The 24,117-nt window shown below is 31.7% G+C and overlaps 2 long non-coding RNA genes across 5 annotated transcripts; both read left to right on the top strand.

The window, feature by feature from the left end:
• The first annotated feature begins 1,954 nt into the window (after window positions 1-1,954).
• On the top strand, window positions 1,955-2,711 carry LOC124460370. Of its 4 annotated transcripts, none has more exons than XR_006954293.1 (3): window positions 1,962-2,061; window positions 2,112-2,241; window positions 2,583-2,711. It is a non-coding gene; the product is annotated as an uncharacterized LOC124460370 (long non-coding RNA). The 4 variants fall into 4 exon arrangements; XR_006954294.1 differs by having other exon boundaries at window positions 1,963-2,061; window positions 2,133-2,241; XR_006954292.1 differs by lacking the exon at window positions 2,112-2,241 and having other exon boundaries at window positions 1,955-2,061.
• A 104-nt stretch (window positions 2,712-2,815) lies between these two features.
• LOC111518780 lies at window positions 2,816-3,526 on the top strand. The gene is made up of 2 exons (XR_006954290.1): window positions 2,816-2,952; window positions 3,042-3,526. It is a non-coding gene; the product is annotated as an uncharacterized LOC111518780 (long non-coding RNA).
• Window positions 3,527-24,117: the final 20,591 nt, after the last annotated feature.

Raw genomic sequence — 24,117 nt, 5'->3', positions numbered from 1 at the left:
AAAAACCAATGAAGAAAAAGAAAAAAAAGGAAAAATTTGAATGCACGTGTGTTAATCATAAATTTTAAACATGTTTCAAATGCAGCCCGACAGACGACTCCGACTCCGAGACAGCCACCGACACCGACACCAACTCCGATTCCGTCCCCCATGCCATCCAACTTGGTCTCTGTCAACGGCGTCGGCGTCCAAAAAAGCAAACGCAGGCAGGCAATAATAAACGCATGAAAATATGCCCGGGGCGTGCGCCAAGCGATTTCACCTTATAGATATACATATATATATATATAATGTTTCTGATGATGAGAGGAGAAGAAGAAGTTAGAGGGCGGTCGTAGGTAGGAGGCATGTATGAATCGGGGGCTGGCCACAACCATGTCGACTTGTCACTTTTTTGCATAAACGCACCCAATTTTCAATGCGTACAAGCTGCAAAAGACTCTGTTTTTGGCCACATGCCAGTGCGTAGACGGGCCGAGATACATAGAGAGGGATAGAGAAAGAAACATGGAGATAGTTAGAGAGATAGAGAGAGCGTGAGGGAAACAGAGTTGCAGAGCCGCTCCCCAAAAGCCTGAACCGTGGGCGCAGTCATCCAAGAGTCTATTAACAAAGCAAGGCAAAAAAAAAAGAGTGGCTCAATTTTTTGCTGTTATCTTTTCGTTTTTCGTTTTGTTTCTACCTTAATGCTCTTGTAATAGGCCTACAAATTGCCATTGTTGGCCGAGGTCTTTGAGCCTGGCTTGTAGTCGAATCGCCAAAGTTCGTGCTGTGAATTGGCAATTTGATGCCAACAGTGGCAGATAACCAAGAAGTCTTTTGAAAATGATCGATGAGATGGGGATGATGGCAACGGCGATGGATCTGAGGCTCAAATCAAGATATTGTCAATGCGATGGATAAAAGAAACGTTATAATTGAAGTTATTGAATTTATATACCCAAATATATAATTTGATTCTTTTACACAATCAGTTAATAGATTGTCATATTATTTATTGTGTTTACACACATTTATAAATTAACAAAGCATATTTCTATATCTATATACATATACATTATGAATGGATTCAATACAAATTGGGTTTGTTGGTTTTTTTTTTCGATAATGATGCGTTTCCTAAGAACTTTTAACAAATATTTAATAATTGTAACTAGGAAATAGTTTTTAAAGTCATTTAGCTCTTTACATTACTTTGACTATTTCTATTATTTTTTAAAATATTGTAGATAACTGTGAAGCAGTGCTGCCAGAATCTCCTAAGTAAAAATTATTAGATTTGGGGGAAAAATTGCAGTAATTTGAGCCAAGTATGGCAAAATTTTTCATGGCGTTGTAGTGCATACAATATTCGAAGTGTAATAATTTTAAATAATGTATGTATATTTCTACTATAATATAGCATCGAATTATACTCTATTATTGTCAGCGTCTTTACTATTCCGATATCTTAATTATAAATTTGTGGAGACACTGACAAAAATGTATACAAAATGCAAAAACACTGAAGAAAAATCTAAGAATTTGCAAGTTTTATAATAAAATTGTTGAAATTGCTAGATTTCACTGTTGGCAAAGTCTATTTTTTATGGACTTTAGTTTTGCCAGAGTGTTAAGCGTAGTTTGACTGCTCTGGCAGCCAAATACTTTACTCTGAAATATAAAATCGGGGAAAATTCGGCTGCTCTGGCAACATTAAAAAAATAAAAGTTGCAAATTTCTTTAAAATTTGCCAGATCTATCCACTTAATTGCCAAACTGGTAGCACTGCTGTCAAGAAAAGCTTGGCGACAGCGTAGTACAATCATAAAGAACAAAATAATTGTGAGAAAAATCATTCAAAGTAGGCTAAAAAATGAACAACCAAATAGTTTTACAAAAACAATCAATCATAGTAGGCTAAAAAAATAATCGAAGTAGGCTATTCCTTCTTGAATTTAGCCTACAGCCTCAACCTACCAGATTTGTATATCAGTCACAAACCAATAAACGACAAGTACACAACCATTTCGGAGCCACTACAAAAATTAAAACAAAAATAATTCCAGAAACCAAAAATCGGTAAGAAAAAAAACGAAAAAAAACAGTTGAAGTAGGCTATTTTAATTTAGCCTACACGTTCAACTCAACAGCTCCTCATATCAGTCACAAACCAACAACAAAAACTACATAACTATTTTGGAACCACTAAAAAAATTAAATTAATAAAACAAAGACCAATTAATAACAAACCAAAAATTGGTAAGAAAAGCAACCAAAAAAGAAGGTTGAAGTAGGCTATTCTTTTTGGATTTTAGCCTACACCTTCAACTTAACAGCTCCTCATATCAGTCACAAAACAACAAACGAAAAGTACACAACTATATTCGAGCTACTAAAAAAAAAACAATTTATGAAACCGAAAATTTGTAAAACCAAAAAATCTAAGTAGTCTATTCTTTTAATTTGGCCTACACCTTCAACTAAAAATTCACAAGCCAACCAACAAACGAAAAGTACACAACTTTTTGGAACTAGTAAACAAAATTTAAAAACAAATTTGTCAAAAAAGTTTAAAGTAGGCTATTCTCCTTTTCTTTTAGCCTACAACTTTAAATTATTTTATTCACAAACCAGCATTCAACGTGTACACAACTCTTCATAAACTAAAATAAAACAAATTAAATTCGAATAAGGACCTGGTAGCTGCATAAAACTGGAGCCCTGTGACAGCCATAGCCTGGATAACGGCTCTGGATGTTAGTGCTGGTACGTTTGTTGCAGGATTTTTCGCTGAATATATTTGCTGCTACTTCATCCACTTTCATTTGGTAAGTATTTCTTATATATTAAACAGGTAAGAACATGTAAGTAAGTATATTTTTTTTTTTCTTTAAGATTGCATTGGCATTGGCTATTGGTAGTAAATGCAGTTTGGATATTGACGATAGCAAGAAGATAAACATACAGAAGGTATGTCTTACCACACACATACTTCTCTATGACTTTGGATTAGGTTTTTATCTTAATCCTGGATGCAAATTTTCTATCTTAAAACACAGCGGACCATAAAACGATTCCAGAAGGTTTTGGTTTTCAAACTAGTAAACAATTTAACAAGAACGCCATCACTAATGTCTAGAATCGGTATCATGGCTCTGGGTTTCACGGGCCTTCGGTTTATGTGGATGAGATGGCTTGCCTCTTCATCGAGTATGGTATCGACTGGTACCCTTCTCTTGAACTTGACCATACCGTTTTGAAGTAATGATATTTTATAATAAACTAAATTTAATGGATTACGTGGTACAATTGGATTCGCCAAGACATTAGGCAATATCTTGGATGGTTCGTAGCTTTTTATGCCTTTCGATACGAATGAATGCCTTTCGAATTATGAAAACGCTATCGTTAAATGATGTTGGTCTTCGCCCACATGCCTTTGGAAGATCACACAGGAACAAAAGGATATAGTTATATGTTACGCAACATTAAAATTTAAATGTAATTTTATAAATATTAAATGAATGTAGTTTCTTCATGCCTACTAGTCCCTCAAAGTATCGTAGAAACTGTCTATATGAATATTAATATAAATCTTCATCTCAATGGGAATAAAATTTCTACTAAAGAAGACCCATGATGAACCATTGAAAATTAGAGACGGAAATATCTTCGCTTATCCATAATAAAATTTGAAGATTATGTTTCAAACAGAAAATAGGCATAGATTAACATATTATTATGCCTGTTTATCAGCTTATCTCAGCCTCTCTAAAGATCGATAAATATGAAATTAGAATAACACATTCCCAGCCATCTAAGCTGTTTTGGGTGCAGTTTACAGCTTTGTATGTTGATTTCAACGCATTTATGGAATATAAGTGGAGTGATGAAAGCAAGTATGTATATCAGGGTGTGACCATTTAAGACCATTTGCTGACAAGTGTCGACAGCACAACAGCATAAAGCTAATCTACATAGACTTAAAATCAGATGCTGGAAAGGAAACCTTTATTTCTTTGGTTGTTTCGTAGCGTAGCTAATTGAAGAGAGTGTTCCAACACATCAAATGTCCAAAACTTCAGACGTCCTCACTATCCAAAAATTTCACCAAACACATGTCCATCATAGAAAAGAAACCAATTTCTTTAGTTCACTTGGTGTTTTTGCAGTTGTCTGTTATGACAAGTTGCGGCCGTTTCGCTGTCAAAAGGAAATCACTGACGAAAATAAACTGAAGCTCAAATGCAAATATGGCGGGGGGGGGGGGAAAATTTTTAAAAAGATATAAAGAAAACAAAATATGGATTCCATATGTGTGCCAGCAACAATTCCAATTTTGATTAAATTATAGCAAAAGTTGGGGTCTGGTTTTTTCTTTACTTTTCTTTTTTTTTTTTGGATTCAATGAGGGGCTGGAGTTTTTTGGCGTATGGCAGGCGGTCGGCCGGACTTCCACCAGAGGCACAAAAGCAAAACCAAAAAAAATCAGAGTCAGCCTCAAATGTCAGAGTCGGAGAGACAGAGGCTACTGCTACTTACCACAGTTTACTTCACTCCTACTCGTTCGATGTGCTTGCACAGTGGGCAGAAGTATATAAAACTAATACGAAACCAGCTTTTTGGGGCTGTAAGTTATTTTTCAGATTGTACATCTACTTAAATCTTTATCGAACATGTATCATTCTTTCTGATGTTCTGTAATGTTGCTTACAAACTAAAATTACTGCATCTATTTTTAAGCAAATAATATTGCATTTACAAACAGCTACATTTGGCGGATAGTGTTGGTAAAAGTTAAGTACTTCAAATATTTAATTTATTTTTCGTCTAAAAATTAAATGCAATGATCTTATAGAAGTTAGAATATATTAGAATATATTCCCAAAGAAGTCATGATTTATTATCATGCGTTTTATAATTAAAATATACAACATGGCAATTCATTATTTGTGCAGTTTCTAACATTATTTCTAGATTTGACAACACTATTTTTGCGAAAAAAGGCTAGATTTACTATTATTCAAACATTATCCGCTAAATATATAAATCTTTTTAGACCAAAATCGCTCTAAATGGTTGTAAAAATAGTGATTGTTGTGTTCTATATTACCGCGGATATCCAGTTCATTAGGTTAAGGTATATTTAACATAAAGTCTAGAGTAAAATATTTTTAAAAAGTTTTCAATATTGCTTCAAATATCTTGAACCACTGTTGGGCAATGCGGAATTGCCTTCTGCATTTTGTGTATAATTTTTGCCACCTCATTCAGTCAGTCAGGCATTCAGTCAGCCCGTCATTCGTTTCATTCATTCATTTCGCACGTCTTCGGCTAGTAAAGAGTGTTGCGGGAGAGAGAAAGAGAAAGACCATGCATTCATCATTATTCGTATATTCATATTCATGAAGTGTTCTGATTCGATTGTCGTGTGAAATTGGCCTGCCGTTTATTTGTTTGATCAACCTGGGACAAGTGAAATGGTCACGGTTTTGGTTTTGGTTTTGGCTTCGACTTCAATTTTCGATTTTGGCTCATTGTTGTTTTCTCTTGGCCATGGACATTTGTGGCACATTCAAGTCCATCAATCAATGCCAAAAGACCCGGGCGCAAGTTTTCCTTCTCAATGTGTTGCAGCTGCAAAAGCAATTAGAATAATTAAAATCAAATCGTGTATGCCGATACCTACCTATATATGTACATATATTTCTCCATGTATGACTTTGCATTCAATCCAAGCCAGGACAAGGTCATTTTATGTGTTGTCTTTACAAGTTCGTGTTAATGTCTAGGGTAAAGACTCGTAAAAGAATCTCAATGCCTCCTAACAGCAAAGTCGAAGAAGTACACTAAATAGTTAACTATGTACATACATATCAAGATTCGGTAACTTTTGTTGTTTTATGTTACTGCTGCTTACTTTGAACTTGACGTTGTGCGGTGACTGTGGATTTCGGTTTTAGGTCTGCCTTTTGGGGTCTGAGGTATGAGGAATGGGGGTCTCTCGGGTCTCAGTCTGATGGGGTTCAAGCAGCACGCGATTAAGTCGTAATTTGTAAAGCGTTTTAAAGTGATACTCTTGTCGACATGATGAGGTGTTTGTTTGGGTCAAGTTGATGACGATGACAATGATGATGATAATGATAAACTTAATAATGACCATGATGATTATAGAGTTTCGTGTGTGGGGGAAATAGAAGCAACGATTTTCCATCATTTGTTTTCGATTTCTATGCTCTAAAAATGATTTCTATTTGTGGTTTTCCCATTGAGCGAGATTAACTAGAAACTTAAAGTGGAGAAAGTTTGTTGTTTTTTTGTTGGATTTCAATATTGATATAGACAAAGAAATAAAACTAATTGCAAAAATAACTTAACAATGTAACGGTATGTTATTTTTTTTCATTTTATTCATTGTGCTCCTTTTATTTTATAATCCCTTCCGCTCTTTCCTAATATAATTTTCCGTTTTGCTTTTACTTTCTTTTTGTTCATTTGTGCGATAAATAATTGGCCAAACATTTAGTGCTCGGGCAGTTTTAATTTCATTATTTTACCTTGAAAATAAAGAAATACATTTTTCAAGTATTCCAAAAATTGCCTAAATTAGAGCTTCATGAAATAAAGGTTTATTGGATTGTTTCCCTCTTCAATGGGATTCTTTCTTATTCTTAACAGTTCTGATTCTTTTTAGCTTTCAAATATATTTAAATTTTTTTCGGAGATCGTCTTCTGGGGCTACAACAAATATAGATTTATTTAATTTTTATATACATTGAATTAATACTGAATCAACTTTTCAGTAATCATACATTTTTAGCGCGGAGTCCGTCAAGGTGAGGGGCTCGACCATTTCTTAATCCATCACTCAGCAATCTGTCAAAATTTTCCTCAATTGTCCTTTATCTCAATTACCTGAATTATTTTCAAATTCTTCCTTTTTCTTTGTTCAATTTCATTTTTTATTATTTTTAATAGTTATATTCTATTCGTTCCCTTTTTGTTTTGATGTTCACTTTATTATCCTTCCTTTCTATACTTGAAGCTTTCTCAAGATTTGTATTAATCCATTTATTCTTATGTAATCAACGGCTTGATTTGTTGTCAGATTACTGGAATTTGTAGCAAAAACATATGCAAATGAGATACTCTTACAATTCTGATCACACTTGGTGCTCAATGAGAAGCGTTTAATTCCCATAAACTACGAAGAAGGACCATCAAACAAGTGCACAAAAATCTCTGGGGCCTTGAGGGTGTGTGACCAATGTTAACATTGGATCACGCTTTATTTTCCTTTCTTTTGCCCTGCTTTGCAGATCATTCAGGTTAATAAGTATCTCGTCTAGCCAAAATGCAAATCGTGTCTGAACTTGAGGCGCAGACAGCAGACAAGAAAAAAACGAAAAAAACAAAAAAGAAACGAGGAAAAATTTTCCAGCGTGGGCTTGCCACATCGAACAGCGAAATTATCCACACTTTGCGCCCTTTTGACAGCCAAAAAGAGTCGAAATTTTGAAAAGCAAAAATCCCAACTCAATCTTATGGATAATTTCTAGTTTAGGGGCGAGGCCTAAATGCTGATACATATTAAATTCATTGCAGCTGCAAACACTTTCACTTCTCTATGCTAATTTTCTCAAGAAAGAGAAAAATATGGAAAATTATGTCGAAAATTTCATGGTTTACCAATGATCCTTTCATTGGCCAGATGGAAGGAGTACAATGACTTCTTGAGTTGATGCTTGGTGTATATGATTTGACTTTTAGGGCTAGTTGATTAATTTATTTTTAATTTTAGTGCCAAGCTAAAAATGAAGAAGCCAATCAAAATGAATATTTATCTTCTTTAACGGAAATAGCTCAAAGCGTCGGCATTTCCATGGCTTAAATGTGCCTCCCATTCCATTCAGTTCCACAGAGTTAGAAGGCATTAGAAATTCTATAAATATACAAATTCTTGGACAGCCTGTGATTTATGTACAAACTCTGCCATCCCACTAATGCTAATCGAAACGGACACAAAAGAACTATCAGCAAGAATATACCAAAAGCAAAACCGAATATTATATGCCCTATGACGATGAGATTCTGCAATCAAATGAATAACGTAATTCGGTATTATTTTGTTTTAAACTTATGTTTTGATTGCATGTGAAAACTTTCAATTCTTCAATTTCAAAACTCTAAAGGAATTTAAAGGAATTTTTAGTTTTTAAAAGCAAATTCTATCCTAGATTTTATAAAAGAAATATAAAATTTTCAATAATTTTGGTTTGAAAAAGTTTTTTAATATTAAATTTATAAAATTTATATATAAAACATTTAGTTCTTTCTCAAACTTCACCACAAATTTATAGTACTCCTATAAAAGGGCACAAAGAAAAATAATAATAATAAAGATAAGTTATGAATGGATCAAATGAAGGCTTGTGAAGATTCATGGTTGATTTATGATGAATAAAATTTTATGACATTTTTTTCGTTGGTTTTTTTTTAAGTTTTGTTAACTCTATTTTATGAGTGTTTTAAGCGATTCGATTTACTTTTCCTATATCCAGATTGCCTTAGTTCGAATGCATGTGAATTAGATGACGGAAACCACCTGCAAACGATTTTCTTGCAGGCAAACGAAAAATGCCGCAAATCGACAACTGACAACGGCCTATGGCCAGCTGTATTACTTGGTCAGTGGAGGGAGGGGGTCTTGGCCACAATTGGCGGCAATTCGCCAACCTCACGCCAAGGCCCAGGGTGTGTGGAGAGTGTGGCATTATGTATGTATGTATAAGTTTCCGCCGCTGCGTCCATAGACCTTTTGTGAAAGTGAAATTTTTCTGTTTGGTTTTAGCCAAGTTTGTGTATGTGGCAACAGCGCCTGCCACTTTGTTTTCCTGCACTTTTTTTTAACTAGCCAGTTTTACGAACATTTTCATAAAAATAATACCCTTCCCACCTAACAGGGAATATGCTAAAGATTTCCATTAGCTACATATATTTAAAATTTAATTTTGACTAACACATACAATGATTAAGTTAAATTTTTGAATTGGTTTTTAAAGCAAAATCTTAAAAGTTTTAAGAAACTGAATGTAATTTAATACAATTTAACTCATTACTTAAATATAGCAAAAAAATTATTGATTTAGATTTCGATTTTATAAAGTTTTTAAAAATTTATTGGCTAACTCAAAAACGTAACTTAAGAACTCAAAAGCGTAACTGCTTTACTTTGAATAAAATATTCCAAGAAAACAAAAATTATCTACAGAGGGAATTCCAGAATTCTAGCTAGAAATAGAACAAAGAAGAATTTAAATTTTGCATATTTTTGAAACAGGTGTTTATGAGATAAGCAATTAATATATAATTCTAAAGTTTGTATAAAAGTTATAAGCAATTTTTAGTATATCAGTCATGATGGTACTTAGTATAACTATTTTCTAATATAGACAAAAATATCAATTTCATGAACTTGTTTTTAAAAATTTACCAAAAATCTTAATTTTAAGAAAAACTAAACTCAAAAATTTCCACCTTATATACGTATTAAAGGTAATATGAAAAGTTTAGAACTCTTTGAACAAATCGTCTGTACATATGATCGTCTTAAAGCCGATTTCCAAGTCTCTGTCTATTAAATTTTCCTCTGTTAGAGTATTAAGCAGTACATATACCTTGAGTAATTCACTTTTCCTTTTCATTGCTGGTTGATTTTTTTTTTGTACCTTTTTCTTTGGCAGTTTTGATAATTGACTCTAAGCGCGTGAATAATAACAAACAACAACTGCAACAGCGACGTCAACAACGTCAGCAACGGCAACTACAGAGACCAACAAACAGGCACCCAGCTAGGAAATCGCGTTTCATTAACATGAAAAAGGAAAAACTGAAAACCGAAAACTGAAAATTGAAAATGGAAAGGGGAAATGGAGGTGTTTTGGTCAGTAAAACTCAAGTTTTGGTAATGACGAATGTGTCTATACTCTGAATGATACGCTGAATATTCATTCATAACAAAAGAAGTAAGAAGTAAACATTCTTCTAGTTTAATCGAAAAGATAATGAGTTGATGAAATACTACGCAAGAAATAGCAGAAGCACTTAAATCTTAAAAATAAAATGTAAAAGAATTAAGGTCCTTGATCATAAAATATCGGAATAATGTATGTAGTACATGTATGCTAACTTTCTTAATCTAAAATTAAAAAAACACGTTTGACAAAATCACATTACTTTATCGAACCTGAAACCTAAAATAAAATAAATAGTAAATGTTTTAAAAAATTCACTATATTCCAAATGTTTTTTGATTCTTATTTTCAAGAGACAAAACAAAAACCGAAATCAAGCCCCAATTAAAAATGTTAGAAACAATCAAATGACTTACGATTAATAATGGAAATGGCAAAATCGAAGAAGAAATTGTTTAGAAAATTCTGGAATCAAGAAGGACATAAATAAAAACAAGAGGTTAAGATGCACACTTTTTCTATAGACTGTGTTTATTTTTAAGATAGAAATTAAAGTCAAAGAAAAACGCCGATGTTAGTCAATAGATTTTCTTCCTTGATACTTATATACCCCTTTGGTGAGAAAGTGTATATGAGGCGGACATTTGACGAGCGGCAACGTTGCGTATACTTGTTTCTCTATACAATTTATCCATTTAATATTTTGTTTCTTATTTTTTGGTGTACAATTTTTTGATATAATACTTTTTGGTTTTGGCTTCGTTTTGTATTTTTGGGAAAGTAAGTCGAAGGAAAGAAAATCTTTTTGAGTTCGCGACAACAACATAATTTACCGTTAACTCTTCATCATCAACACAACGCAACTTGGCACGCAAAGTCAAAGTCGTTGTCGTTGTTGTTGTTGTCATCGTCGTCGTCGCCCAGTCTGGTCCAGAGATTTTCCTAGTTTTTCATTTTGTGTTTTGGCCAAGTTTTTTGTCTTTTTTTGTTTCTTTTTGTGGTTTTGTACGTATTTTTGGTTATTTGGCGTGTCTTATGATTTATTTGACATGACAGCCAAATGAACAGAGATTTATTTTGCCAGCTAGCATTTTTAATGAATTTATTTTTTAGTCTTTCTTCTTTTTGTAATTTAAAAAAAAAATATAAAAAAAAGAAAAATAAAGTTATATACTTATATGAATAATAGTACCTATACAATATATCTATATCTCATGTGCGGGGGATACAGGCGACATATAGACAAACAGATGCAGACACGCAATTGCCGCCCAGTTGACTTCGAATCGAGCTAGACGATGCCATGTGGGTTGATTGTGGTGCTGCTGGTGCTGATGCTGGTGCTGGTCCAATTTGTGCACCTGCTGGTACAAGAAATGCAACATATAGAAAAATCAATTATAAATCGCTCAAGCAATTTTAAATCAAAATCCAATGGACATTTGTATGTACATACAATACAAATATATGGGAGTGAAATAGAAATAGTTCTCTGGACATTAACGAAGATTGTATGCTCTTTAGTTAGGATTATCAGCTAAGGAAAAGTAGTTTGAAGAAAATTTATTTTAGATAGAAAAAAAAACATGTAACATTGTTAATAATATTCTGTGAAATTCTAAATCAGCGTAAAGAGAAAAGTTACCATATTTTGTTATTCTTGACAATCTCAAAAATCAAGAATTTTGGTTGTTTTTTTCCAATTTTATCTATTTTCCGAATAGCATGTTATTTATCTTTATTTATTATTGTTTAGTCCAAAAATTGAAATATTGTTAACCCACCCCAAAAGACAATTTGATGGCATATTGGAATAAAGGTTATAGCACCGCTGACCTTGTTACAAATGGTTATGAATTTCAGCATTTCAGCATTTCAGAAAAAACTTTTCGTTCAATTCCTTTACTTTCACTACAAAATCAGCAAAATCGTTTGAATATTTTTATAATTTTTTAAGCTATCGTAATCTCACGCAATCAAGAATTTTCAAACCAGACAAATTTTAAAGATATTTCCCTGTCGCCATTTGATAATTTGGATGATTAGTTAAAAAGCTAATCAACAATCTAAGGAGGTTTAAAGAATAATTAAATACTCATGAATATCATCCAAACAATTTATCGTGTTTTTGTTTCCAGTTGATTTACTTTTATTTAAAATAGTCTATTAGAACTCATTCCAAATCCGTCTTCAGCTCTTCTTATTTCAGGTATTTATGAACATTATTTTAAAGTCCCAAAATTGGCTTAGAACCATACACTACCTTTTAGTTTTGTTAAAAGAATTTGAATTTCGAGCTACAACGATAATACAATGTTATTACTACATTTATTTATAATTCTCAACTAATTTTAGCATTGAATATTAGCCATTGAAAGTCTATAAATTCTTTAGCAAAACCTGCTGATGAACTTTGAACTTTATGACTTTTGCCAATAGCTTTTCAGACAACCTTCTCAGCAAAGGCTATTAATCAAGCCTCAAATCTTTTTTAAGAATTTTTCAAATGTTTATAAAATTAGAAAAAAAATATATAACAAATGATTACGGATGTTTTTTAAATGGTTTAAAGTTAGGAAAACTATTTTCTTTTATGCTACAAACTGGTTCCAGCCTTAGTAAAAACTAAAGTTGCCAATAAATAGTAAACGCTTGCCAAATTTTATAAATTCCAAAAATGAGTCCAAAGGCTTCAACTAAAAACTAGCTTGTGTCAAAATTTAAGGCTGTTTTTTAGTCATTGTCAATAATAAACTAGATCATCAAATATCGGTCTTATCACTCCCGAAAATGAATGCATACAAAGTGTATATAATATCTATCATGATCACCTATCGATATTGAACCATACGAGATGATCAATTCCATATGCCCCAGGGTTTTATTTGATTATAATTTCAGCTCTTTTTTTGTTTTTTCATTATTTTTATTTGCATTGCGCATTTAGCAAGGGCAAGCAAATATTAATTTCACTTTTGACTGCACTTGACCCACTCTCTTTTTAACTTAATGCGAAGTGCGTCGTCGTCGTGGTCGTCGTCAGCATTTTCCTCATTCTCAGCGCGCAATCATATGCAAAAGTTTCTTCTGCAGTGGTTTTATTTTTGTTATTTTGGTTTTTTTTTTCTCTTTTTCTACCATCTTCTTCATTTATTTCGAAGATAAATCATATAATAAACAGAACACAGCAGGATATCGGGGGCCCCCGATACTCATGACTGGCTTGACGAAGACTTAGTTGAAGACTCCACTCTGTTTGCTGAGTCACGGATGCGAGGTGTATTTTTTTGTTTTTGGTTGTTGTTGTTGGTTTTGCATTAAACAAATTGAAAGCCACCATAAAATTGCACAAGAAATGGCAATGACAACAGCAACAACAAATCGATAAATGCAACGCTGTAAAACAAATTAAATTATGCTCTTGAGGATTACCCACAAGGCGAAACTGAAAGGTAAAGTAAAAGTCTAGGCCATAAAAATCCATTTGATATGCGTACTTAATTGAATTTTTATTGAGTTAACGTTGAGGAAAGAAAAAAAACAACTGCATTTTGTCCACATTACCCCATGGGATAACTACATATATGTATATGCATAGATTCCCCGCTCCCCCCATTTAGCCCCATTTTCCATTAGACTCCACCAGAGCTTACACAAAACCAGCTTCAATCTATGCATATGCAATTACCAATCTCTTGAGTTTTGGTCACCCATTTATGTACTCTTTGGAGTAAGGGTATAACCATTAGTTTTCAGAAGATTGCCATGCCTTAAAGCTGGTTGTGAGGTTCATATCTAAGATTATTATATTAGTATAAGTTCTTCAGACAACCCATTTCATACAGTCAACCCATTTCATACAGTCAACCTAACCAGCCTTTGTGTGAATTAAATGAATGATTTTTCAGACAACACATTTTGGGTCAAGACTTTTAAGTATTTAAACGATTTCCATCAGTATGAAAATGTAAAAAGTGGTTAAAAGTAACTTCTGAATTAGTTACTTCAGAATCCGTTGACTTTAGAATAAAATTCGGGAACTTAAACCATAGGACCTTTAGTTTTGAAAATTATTTACTTTTTTAAAACTTTAAAACTATCTTATATATCGATTTGATTTGAAATTCAGTCAGATTATAGCATTTGCGAATGAATTTTATAGAAGAAGGGAAAGAGATGTTGCAACTAGGAATTGGATAATGGATTCGAATTTAGACATATTAGTTTATCAAACTTTATTTCAAAACAGATTAAAGCAAACTGCTGGATAAATTTTAAAAAATTATTGAAATTGTTTTTTTTATTTGTTAAGCAAACCACTGGATGAATATTTTTGTAAATAAAATATTGATATTTTGCTATTGACTTCGATTAAGAAAACTTATATTTATAATTTAAACGAACTTGATTATTTACTATGTAGGTTGGTAATTGGTCCTTCTCCTCCAAGGAAAGGACAAAAATAGTGCAGAAAAGCCAATAGTAGAGTAATATCTAGAGTATTCAAACTTCGTTATGTCTATAAATACAAAGACTCTGACTTTTTTTTGTTTTTACATAAGCAAAATGTGCAACATGCACTCAAAAATTTGAATACAATTAGCAGTTATGATTTTCACTTTTTGTTTTGTTTTTGTTTTTTGTTTTGTATCCTATAAGCAAGACAACAATTTGTTGTTATTGTTGTTGTTGTTGGGGTTGTTGTTAATGCTGTTATGAGGCAATGGCCTTATGGACACGTGTGGGTCGATGGTTACCTTCATGTCTCGAAGAGTCATTTTCGATTGCAAAACAAGTGGCAAAAAGGGCAAGAAAAATGCATATTGGTTGCAACCAAATAAGTGGCCAATTACCACAAAATGGAGAAAAAACTATATGCTGGTCCCTCTCTCTCTCTCTCTCTCTCTCTCGCTCTCTCTCCCTCTATGATGCTAACCAAAAGAAAATTCCCATCAAATACAATTTGATGTCTTAAAATCGTGGCAATTGCAAACCAAACCCAAATTAAATTGAACTAAAACTAAGTAAGATTAACAATATTTCTTATAATTTGTAAGTTGAGTGGAAGGGAATATACTTATTTAGTTTCCCAAATAGTAAAAACTTTCAAAGGGTTAGTTGTCCTAGATCTTATATACTTTAAGCTAAATCTTCCCTGTGATCGATATGCCCCATATCCTTTTAATTTTATTGTATTGCATATTGGGATTCAAAAATTTATTTAAATATTCTACGGCTTCTTTTACAACTAATTGAATAATAAAAATCTCTTTATCTGATAACAAATTTTTTTATATACTTATTCTATGTACCTCATTCGCTGACAGTTTCAATATCTTTTTATTGCCAAAGCGATAATCTTATAATAAATTAGATAAATTTAAATTCTAATTAGTATTTGGAAGATTATTATAAGAAAAATCATTTTAACGCGTCTATTCAATCTATTGACTCAATATTTTCTTTCATTCTTTGTTAAAAAAGACTCGAAAATGACTCTTCCATATGGTCAAAATCTGATTTATTAAAAGTACAATAAAAAATTGTAAGACAAAAAATGTGGCTCTAAAATTAGTGGAAACTGGAACTAGAAGGAGCCATAAGCAGCTCATCTAGCCATAGCTCATGGCAGCTCATCCACCATATAACAAAATCAAAACAAAGCTTTAACCATATGTTTATTCAATTTGAAGCCTTCATAAAAAAAAACTAGTTAATAGCCTGAGTTACCCCACTTAAATTCCCTACCAAAAATTCATTTAAATTTTTTCTGTGCTAAATGAAGAAATTCCGCATGGAACCAAATATCATTTTGAGGGTAAATTACCAAGAAAGGAGCAAAACAAATAAAATCGAAACAACAACAACAATATTAACAATAACAAAAAGTATCTAGGGAAATAGGTTTCTGGTGTATTGTTGTCTAGCCATTATGTTGAATTCATTTGTGTCCCGAGCGTGACTCGATTGACATTTGAATGAGAGTGCAAAATGTGCAAAACGAGTGGCGGCTACCAAGAGATCTTCCTCGCCCCTTCACCTCTCTTAATTCAAATACCTCAAAAAACAAAACCAACGAAATCAATATGCGGTAAAGCATTTTTTCTGCTATGCAGGTAATACAAAGGAAAAAAAAAAGAAGTCATTATCATGAGACAAAAAAAAAAGTCAACTGTTTTTTTTTTCTTTTTGGCAATTGCACAAGTCAAGAAGTTGGAGTTAATTACCAGCAAATGCCAGACACCAAACTAATACTGGTAATGCAGTAGACCTGGTCAATGAACTGGCAAATGATGATGATGATGACGATGATGATGATAGCCTGCTAGTGGTTTTTCCTCATTTGAGTGCTCTCTGCCTTATCAGCATATAGGGACAAGACAAGCAAACTTCATTAAGAGACGATGCGGTGCATTGTGGACGACTCAGTGTAAAAGATGAAATCGTAATTCGACTTCATTTAAAACGCATTAACACAAACAACATATGATGAAAGAATTTTGAAATATTTTTCCCATTTTAACGAAGTGTAAATACTCTAGGAAAATAAATGTTATTAATACAATATATTGACGAGAATTTTTTTAATTAAATTTATTGAAAAAGTTAAAGTTTTTAAAAAGATATACAATCCTCAGTAAATAATTTTATTAAGTTGAAAACAAAATTTAGTTATATCAATTATACAAATCTTACACAATATTCTCAAGGAATCCTCAGGGAAGTGTCGTCCAGTAATCTTTCAAGAATTTTTGACCAAGTAATGCTCAATCGTCAAAAATTTATCCTTAAAGAGTACTCAGGGAAGTGTTCTGAAGCAATCCTTAGAGAAATCTCAAGGAATCCTAAGTATCCTAATAAGTATAATTAAGAATTACCCAGAGAATTGTCCTAAAGGAATCCTCAAAAAATCCCTTCGTCAGACAACAAAACACTTGTAAGAAATTCTCAAGGAATTGTCCTCAAGGAAACCTTAGGAAAACAACAACAATTTTATCAAGCAAAAGTATCTATAAAATGTTTTGCTGTTTGACACCGTTTTAAACTGTTGTAAACTAAATTATCTATAAAATGTTAAGTTTAAAACCCATTCAAGTCAGGTATTTTTTGATACAGATTGTTATTGTTCAATTTATGAATAACATTTTAATATGTGTCTTATATTATATTTATTTATTATATTATATTATATTTATTTATAATAATTTTTTTTGTTATGTCTTTTAAGATTACATAAATATTAAAGTCAGTTGTTTCTTTGTTAAAAAAAGGATGTCTTTCTTTTTCTATACTCTATATAATATGTTCTATATAAGCTCAATATTCTATAGGACCACAAATCTCCTACGAATTTTATTTTGTAAGACTCTGTCACTTAAATCATCACTTAATATTTCGGTATAAATAAATCTCAAGCGAAGGATTTAGAAATTTTAGGCCCTGATGGCATATTAGGAATCAGAAAGTTTCATAATCGTCAGATTTTCATAATCGTTAAAAATAACACTTGCATTAAGTGTATGAATTCTCAAACATTTCTTAAGTAATTCTAAAAGCTTAACATAGTGGTCAATGTGTTTCTTTGACACACTTAACAACATTCATACAGACATATAAGGAACACAGTAAAGTGTTAATACTCTTTGGCCTTATGAAGTACTCATAAAACTTCTGTTCCAAGTTGCCTACGGGGCCAGCGCCAGGCATTTGTCTTTGTGGCCTTTGTTGCGGTCCTACTTGGGAGCCCCACCCAAAAAACCAGTCAAAATATTTGATCGAGTGTTGGCTTGGTCTCTCTGGCTTCCCTTTGGGCCGTTGCCAGGTGCCTTCCTCATTCTCATCCTCTAGTTGTCAGAACCTCGACAAGCGCAATTAATCAATTTTTGTTCTACTCTCATTTGGTGAGGCTGTTGTTGTTGTGGTTGTTATTACTGTTGCTGCTGCTGCTGTTGGTCTTCGCCACACACAAGGTGTCGGCTGAAAGGGTTGGGGCTAGGGTTAGGGTTTCGATCTCAGGTTCATCTTCAGCATCATCATCTTCATCATCATCGGCTAGCCCTGCATCTGACCCTTTTGTACATGTGTTCTGCCTCATTTGGGCCTTACTACGCACTTAAAAATTTGTTGTCCGAGGTTACTAATGAAGCGTGCAGTTAATTGTTATTGTTATTCTTGTAAACAAATTGTTTTTCTCGTCTGAAACCGGCCTTTGATTTTTCCCCATCGTCATAAACATTTCTCATCTTGATTTTTGTTTTTGTTTCGAAAGTGGAAGTCAAAGAACTCATCAATCTGAAAAACTAAAACAAAAATTCGAAGGGCATTAAATTTGTTAATGAAATAAATCACGGAAAAGTTTTCAATTAAAATGAAATAGCTGGAAAATTTAGTTTCCTGTATATCCCTAATTTAATATGATTCTGAGATATTTTGCAGCAATTTACTGTGATAAGTGTTTTTTTAATTATGTCTTACCATTTACTATTTAGAAATCCACCTGTTTTCCAAAAGGTTCAAACGCTTAAGCTTTTTTAACTGATTTCGCCAATAAATTATGTTTATTTTAACTTATAATATAGAATCTCATTTAAGATTCAAAAAGAAATTTTAAACAACCTTGAACCCATTTTGCCTTTTGTTTCCAGTTTCATTTTCTAACTAAATGTATCTTCGATTGTAAACCATCAAATATAAATATATGCATGTAAACCCAAACTTAAAAACATACACTTGTTTATCTTGCTTTGGAATTTGTTGGGTATTCGATGCGCAATTTTTTACATTTAATAGCGTCTTTATTTGTTTTGACATAAGATATATGTATCAATTTCTAACACTTTTCTTACAAACTAAATTGTATATTGGTAGTTTCTTCGAACTTTTTGATTACAATGTGAATGTGTCGAAAAAGACACTCAAGATTGTTCTATTAAAATCTGAATCTGATCAAGTAAGAGATTAAGAGCGACAATTTTGTCTAGATTGTGCAATTTAATACAATTTTTTAAATGATAAAAGTTATATCAGAATTTGTATTTAGTTTTGATCAGGCTTAGCTTCTTTGATTCAAATTGGTAAAAAATTTTTTTCTTTTAAGTATATTTAAAATCTGTCCAGACTTGGACAATGATTAAATTCTATGAAAAAATATATAAAACATGGCATTAATAAAACTACAATCCAAAAGCAGAACGGTTTATCAGGTGGGTCTTCAATCGTCATCTGCTGAGACCGAGAAGACTAGTCAAGCCTTAACAGTATTTAATTAAGGATTTGATGACATTATACTCAAAAATAAATTGTATAAAAAGTTCGTAAATGGGTTTTTTTGCATTAAATGCCTTTGATAAGTTAACGAAAAACAGTAATTTATTTAAATAATTAGATCCTATAATTATCTATTTATTTTACTTACTGTAAAATAATAAACTGATTGTTTCGTTTAAACTGCAGTAATTTGACTTGTTTTGATTTCTTTAAGTATTCAAAAAAGTCAAGGCTAATTTTCTAAGAATGAATGAATTTTCGAATGAGAATTTTCTGTTTAATGCTATAAACCAGGGACCGTAACTGTTATAAGATAAATCTAAAAAAATCAATAATAATAATTATTTTGAAACTTTTTCCATTTAACTCAAAAATAACTCTTATTTTTGATTTTTTAAATAAAGCTCGAAAATAACTTTTATTTTTGATTTTTATTTTTTCCCTCAACGCATAACTGTTATTTTTGAAAAAAAATAAATAAAAATCATTTGTGATTTATATAAAAAAAAAAAAAATTATAAAAATCATTTAATGATTTTTGTTTTTTTTTTTCTTAAAAATAAAAATCATTGCTGAATTGAATTATTAATAGGATTATTATCAAACGATTGAAGTTGGAACTGGAAATTTTAAAATTTTTTTTCAGATTGGATGTGTATTTTTGCAAAAAAAAACTATTACTAATTCAAATTGAGTCAGCAATGATTTTTATTTTTGAGAAAAACAAAAAATAATTTTTGAGAAAAAAAAAATAAAAATCATTAAATGATTTTTTAATTTTTTTTTTTTCTTTTTTACAAATCACAAATGATTTTTATTTTTTTTACCCAAAAATAACAGTTATGGGTTGAGGGAAAAAATAAAAATCAAAAATAAAAGTTATTCTTGAGTTTTATTTTAGAAATCAAAAATAGGAATTAAGATTGAGGGTTTTTGTAACAATTATTACATAGATGATTTTTTGGAAAATTTTTTGGGAAATAATAATTATTTTCAGTTCCTGCTATAAACACATAGCCAAAAAAAAACAAAAGATTGCTTAGTTTGAAATGGTTTCCGCTACATAGAAAGGTTTAAAAAAAATTTTAAGAATTTCCTATAATTTAATTTGAAACCAACATTTTTGTAATGAAATGTGCAATTTAAATATCTTGAATTGGGTTAGTAAAAGTCTTAACTAGCCCACTGTGTCTTGTATTTGTTTCGTATATCGTAATTCGCTCTTATATCGTAGGAAATGTTAATTAACAGCTCATTGCTGAGTCTGCTAATACTTAACATGGAAAATTTACGGCGAGAGAGCAAAAATTTACGGCGAGAGGGCAAAAATTTACGGCGAGGGGGCAAGTATTTACGGCGAGAAAGGCGAAAAATGTTGTTATTGTTTCGTGTTTTTTTTTCTGTTCGGCCGTTAATTTCAAACTGAGCGGACGTGTTGCGGAAAAATTGAAATTTGAATGTTGTTTTTCGATTTGAACGGACGTTTCGCGGTCGATTCACCTGAGACGCGGCGATTTGTTTTCACGAAACCTGAATAAACGAAGAAGAAGTAAAAAAACACCGAAACAAAATACTTTAGCTTTTTGTTGTTGTTTTGAGAAGAATTCCAAGTGCAAAGCAAAATTGAATAATAATTTCTCAACGTATTCGTGCGTGAGTGTGAGCGTGTGTGTGTGTGTTTGTGCACTGCGCCGCTCCGTCTTCAAGTGTGTGCGTGCGTTTCTGTGTATGTGAATGTGTGTTAGCCTGTGTTTTGGCCCAAAAAAAAAATTAAATAAAAATTGAAGCTGATAAAAGAGCAATCAGAGCCCAAAGAATACAGTTAAGAAGCAAAGCAAAAGCAAAAGCAAAGAAAATCAAAATAAAGTGCGTGCGCGCGTGAGCAAGAGAGAGAGAGCGCCCTTTTTGCCGGCCGCAAATATGAGTGGGCGCTGACACGCCCCCTACAACCCACTGGAAAGCCCTTCAACTAGAGAGAAATAACTACTAAAGAGGAAAAATCACAAAGATATATATATATATTTTTTTTTGGCCATGTCTAAGCCAAGTTTAGGCGCGTGATTTATCACTCTCTTTCATCTCCCTCTATCTGTCTATCTATCTCTCTTTCTGTCTATCTCTATCTCTCTGTATTTGGCCCGGGAAAATCTGAAAATTTTGCAATTTTCCTTGTGTGCACCAAAAAAAAAAATTAAATAAATAATAATGTCAACCTCGACCATAACAACAACAACAACAGCAACAAATGTGTCAGCCGCTGCCGCTGCCACCGCTGCTGCTGTTGCCGCTGCCGCTGCGGCTGTTGCCGCCGCTGCACCTGGTGGACGTTCCGCCGATTGCCGTAAATTCTCACCAAATATTTTCAACAAGAGCAAATGCAGCCATTGCTTCCGCCAACGGGAGGAGCATTCAGCCGCCGCCTTGGAATGCAATAGGGTAAGTAAGCCAAGCGACTCCCCCGCCCTCTTAACCACCCTAAATTTAGGGCCATTTAGGGGGAAATTTATGTTGATGTTTGCTGCCAGTTTCGACATTTTACTATATAGACTTTGATTCACATAAAATTAAAGTTTCTTATTCTTCTTTTATTGTGTGTGTGTGTGTGTAGGAAGTGAAAAATGTTTTAATTAATCTTTAGAGGAAAACACTAAATTTTTGTCTTGTATATATCGATCTAACAAAAACAATGAACTTCAACCGAAAAGTAATAAATTAAAGAAAATTGATGGGCCTAAAAATATCAAAAACGAAATTGATCGTTAACTTCAAATTGTTTGGGCAGCTTAATAAAAAAAAACCCAAAACTTTTCATTCATTATAAAATTTTCCTCGCCAAAAAAGTCGTTGGTAAAATTTGTTTTGCAAAAGCTTTGATAAGTTTTTATTTACATTTTGAAAAGGATCAATAAATTTAAAATTTAACCTATTAGAGTAGGTAGACAATGATACAAGATACAATACAAGGGCTTTCGGCCTTTTAGACTTCAATTGGGTATTAAATTTTAATTTTATTATATTGTATAATATTTTGTTAAGACTTTTAATCGCAATGGAAGGAAAAAATTGTAATAACTTTTGATTCTATCATTATGTAGGTAAATACAATATAAGTGGATTTTGTTAAAATTTATTTTAAAATTAGTTTCGAGTATAATTTTTGGGATTGGGATGAGCTTTTTAAATCATCAAATATAAATATATTATATTATATCATATACCATACATTTTTTTAATATATTGATAAAATGATTGCATTTTGTAATTGTTTATTCCCAACTTTAAAAACTTTCCAAAACTTTCAAAACACTATTAGTTCTTATTCTTTGTTACATTTTATGACAATCGATTAACTCACGAGCATTAAGAGAGGGTTAAGTATTTCGTTTTTTTTCGAAACTTATCAAGTTATGATGTTATAAGTATTCGATTTCCACAAATTTAAAGAAATATTAATGAAGTAGTTTTTTATATATACAACCATGTATTATCATGTATTACAAAACTTTGCGACTTTGGATTATATATATATTTTTCAAAACCAACTTTTTTTCCTTTTCATGTTTTGTAGTTTCTGTTGCAAGGCCCAAAAAATATTTTTTTTCTTTTTAAATTTTTATAAAATGACTGTATTTTGTAATGATGAAGGAAGAAACATACTTTTATCCGAAATTCTATGATGTTTAAAGAACGCCGAGGTTAATATATGACCATGACCAACTAAATTCTTAATTCTTTTTCAATTCTTCTTCACGAAAATTGGTGATAAGAATTTGGCAAGTAGGGTAGGGAAAATTTTTAAACAGTTGAAGCATAAATTACACCTGATTTTAGTAATATTTATCAGTTTAAGTAATGAATTGTTGCATGAAGTTAAAAAAAGAGTCGTGTCTGTATATTATGTCAGGATTTCTTTCACCACAAACCCCTGTGCACTGTGTAAAATTTTACTTTTTGAATAATTTATTGTTTCGAATCGAATGGATACTTATTTATTAGTATTTAAGTAACTATAAAATTAATAGCTTTTAAATACGAAATCAAAAGGTTTTTATGCAAAAAATAAATCAACTTTAACTGCACTTTGAGCTTTAGTTAGGCTTGTTAAACTAAAAAGTCAGTACACTTACTTTTGTTAACAATTAAAATTGTAATCTATCCATAGGTAAAATAGATCATCAACATGGTGAAAAAGAGAAAGAGAAGTTTATTATGTGTTTTTGTACGTACCTTTCTCTTGCTTAAATTAAAAAACAATTTTAAGGATTTAAAGTTTTAATTACTAATAAATTTAATATGTATTTAATTTAGGAAAGTCTTTTAATAGAATGGAATGGCTTTAAAAGCCTTAACTAAGAGGGGAAATTAAACCACAATCGTTTCACACATTTAAATGAAAGGATTTTTAGTTTTAAAATTGAATAGTTTTAAAGTAAAAGGCTAAAGGCCAGAAATGAAAGGAAGAAATTTTTAATGTTTTTTAGTGGGTTTTTTTTTGAGCTATTTTAAGCATATTTATTCCCATTTTGTTCTAAAGCTTTAAAGTTAGTGTAAAGTATTTATATTGAAATGAAAGTACTTGGGAGTGTTTTTTTAGATGATCTTCTCCTTCCCCTTCTATTCCCACTTTCACTTGCAGTCCATTTTCTGTTCGTATTACTTGATCCTGTTTTTACACCTGATCGTAAATTATATTTTATGGTTCCTGCCCATATCCAGTGATTTGAATATCTTTAAGCTGATTTAATCTTGATTTCAACTTATCGTTAAATTGTGTCCATTTTTATTGTTATTATCATTTCATTTTGATATTAAACATAAACTCATTTACATACACGAAAGAAACTTGGCTAGAAAATTTCCTCAACTCTCATTTTTCTGACTCTTTTTCTTTTGA

Source organism: Drosophila willistoni, assembly GCF_018902025.1.
Source record: "Drosophila willistoni isolate 14030-0811.24 chromosome 2R unlocalized genomic scaffold, UCI_dwil_1.1 Seg200, whole genome shotgun sequence".
Lineage (NCBI taxonomy): Eukaryota > Metazoa > Arthropoda > Insecta > Diptera > Drosophilidae > Drosophila > Drosophila willistoni.
The sequence above is the reverse complement of the archived record's forward strand: the minus strand, read 5'-3'. Positions and strand labels throughout refer to the sequence as shown.